The 3,096-nt window shown below is 42.5% G+C and overlaps 1 pseudogene; it reads right to left on the bottom strand.

Annotated features, from left to right (window-relative positions):
• Nucleotides 1-10: 10 nt before the first annotated feature.
• On the bottom strand, nt 11-1,694 carry LOC105295577 (annotated as a pseudogene).
• Between the last annotated feature and the right edge of the window lie 1,402 nt (nt 1,695-3,096).

Genomic DNA, 3,096 nt, shown 5'->3' on the forward strand with positions numbered 1-3,096 from the left:
AGTTCATTAAAATACATTTCACAGCCACTATAATGTATCTCGCACTAATTCCAAAAATATCTAGCAACTAATTCAACTGCCCACTCCAAGGCACTCCTGGCACTGCCAGTTGATAGACCAGGATGTCAGGCTCCATGGAAACAACTGCAGAGATGGCCTCCCTGATGCTACCTTCTGGATGATGATCCTCCACCGTGATAATGTGGTCACCTGTGGATTTTGCATTAGAGATGATGGTGGCAACAACCAGCGGTTTAACAGTAAACAGGTCAGTGACATGGAAAGAACATCTGGCTAGGAAAAATCCTCAGCAGTTGCTAAGACTCATGTAGAGTAACTCCAGCTCCAATAACTGTGACCTTGTCAATGGCAATGTGTCGGATGACCTTGGCCTGTCCAATCTCAAAACTTTCTTGTGGGTCATAAATAATGGCAGTTTCTGGGTGGCTGGTCCACCTTGATACTGGCTACCAGGAACACAGTATGATCAATCAAGACAGTGTCACTTAGAGAGAAAATGGTGCAATTGGTAATGGCTTGGAACATGGCTAGATCCTCCAGGGCCATCTGGGGGGAGCCATCTTCACCAGTGGATACTCCGCAGTGGGACCCAATAAGGTCGATGCTGGTTTGAAAGATGGCTCCCATCCGGATCTGATCAACCGTTCAGATCAAAAAGGCAGCAAAGGTACTAGTAAAAGCACTGGTCTGACCATGGGTGGTGCATTCCAAAGCCATGCTCACCATGTTTTGCTCAGCAATAAAACACTCAATGAAGCTCTCGGGGTGCTTCTTCTTGAATATCTCAGAGAAGGTAGAGTTCTGGCTGCCCCTGTCCAGCACAATGACTCTATCATTTGCATGGCTCAGCTTAGCCAGAGCCAAACCGCATCTTTTCCTAGTAGCTACCTCCTAACCAACTCTGTAAGCAGGTGAAGAGGCCATCCCGATGTCCATGATGTTGATTTGAAGTGAGTCTTCAACAGGAAGTTTTGGTTCGAGATTTCTAGTGATGTGCATCTGCCTGTCAATTATTTGATAATTGCATCTGCTCTTTCTTTTGGCATTGGCTTTCCATACCAATTATCTGCATCCTCAAAGCTTGGAATACCCCGGCCCTTGAAGGTCTTGGCAACTACAGCAATGGGCTTATTCTTCACTTGAGTTGCTTGCCAGGACACTTGGCACTGCACCTCCACCTCGCTGGCCAAGAAGTCTTCACAGAACTTCTTGAGGGGCAAGGCACCACTGTGGCTTAGGTGGTTCACATCATAGATGGCCTCGAGATTGTCCAGACTATAGTGGGAAGCCAAGGCCAGTGCCTCCCAGACGGAGCCTTCCGAAGACTCTCCATCTCCCACGAGATAGTATATGCCAACCCACACACAGCCCCCAGTCCTTGTCCAAGCCATCTGTTTGCCACATCAACAAATGACAGTCTCTTAGAGAGGATGAATCAGTCATTGTCTGGGTTCTCTGGGTCTGCCTGTTTATAACTCACATAAAAGAACAGCACAGACATGACCTCAGCAGCACTGCTGCATGATGTGGGGCGGCCAGAGCTCCAGGCACATGTAGGTGGCCCTGATGGAGAGGATGTGCAGATGGTTGGCCATGTGCCACAGTACATGCACGGTCTTTGCATCAGGATAGGCTTCGTTGGCCATGGTAGCGCTGGGCTCAGCGTCAGCCATAGCTAGGATCCTGTCTGTGTCTGAAGAGCAAGTGCCCCCATTTTTCACTTTTATAAACAATACTTCCATGAATGTCCTATGCTCTTATCAAATTGTTTTCTTAGAATACGCTAAGTAAAAATCACTAGGTCAAAGGATATAGCTATTTTAAAAGCAAATTACTATTTATTAAACATAAGTTCAATCAAGCTTAAATAAAGCTAACATTCATATGTTGATTTTTCACTATAATAAATATTTATGAAACGTTCTTATTCTAAAATAATCTATAATAAATATCATATAAATGAGAATTTCTAGTTCTCAGAAAATTTTGTTACCCCAGAAAAAAATTTTTGTTTTATGTTATAGCCCATCAAGTACTTCTGTCTCCCTGGAAAGAGCGGTGATTTATTAGAATTGACTTCTATACCATGTCTTCCAACACAATAAAAGATTATAAGAATGACCATAAAATGACTATTCATTTTAAAGTCAGGTTCATTGAGGTATAATTTCTGTAAAGTAAAATTCCCCTACTTAGTGAACAGATTCATGAGTTTCAACAAATGCACATGGTCATGTAGCCACAGTCAAAATATTGAACAGTTCCATCACTCCAACAAATTTCCTCATGCTTCTCTGTTGGCAGTCCTGTCCCCAACTCCAGGTCCTGGCAACCACTGACCTGTTTTCCATCCATACATTTTTGCCTTCCCCAAAATTTAATTTTAAAAGACTCATACAGACTTTTGAGGCTCTTCTTTCACTCAGCATGAGGATTTTGAGATTTATCAAGGTTGTTGTGTGTACCAATAGTCTTTACTTTTTCTTTCTGAGTAATATTCTACTGCATGAATGAGCCACAGTTTATTTCTCCATTCATCAGTTGAAGGGCATTTGGGTCGTGTTTCCATTCTTAGCAATTATGACTGAAGCTGACAGAAACATTCACATATAGATCTTAATGTGACCATAATTTTTCATTTCTCACAGGTAAATACCTAGGACTGAGATTGACGAATTGTATAGTGTATTAGTCAGGGTTCTCCCAAGAAACAGAACCAGTTGAAAATTATATCTATCCACCCTTACATCTAGAGAAGGCAGTGGGGTAAAGTTGATGTTGCAGTCTGGAGTCCAAAATTGGCAGAGCGGGTTGATAGGCAAGAGTCTCAGGGAGGGTTTCTATGCTGCAATCTGGAGGCATAATCACTTCTTTGGGAGACCTCAGCCTTTGTTCTTAAGGCCTCTAACTGATCAGGTGAGGTCCACCAAAATTATGAAGGGTAATCAGCTTTACTCAAAGTCTACTCATTATAAATATTTATCCATCTAAAAAATATCTTCACGGCAATATCTAGACTAGTGTTTGGCTTGACCTAGCCAAGTTGACACATAAAACTGACCATCACATATGGTA

This window comes from Pteropus vampyrus, unplaced genomic scaffold (genome assembly GCF_000151845.1).
Source record: "Pteropus vampyrus isolate Shadow unplaced genomic scaffold, Pvam_2.0 Scaffold109, whole genome shotgun sequence".
Lineage (NCBI taxonomy): Eukaryota > Metazoa > Chordata > Mammalia > Chiroptera > Pteropodidae > Pteropus > Pteropus vampyrus.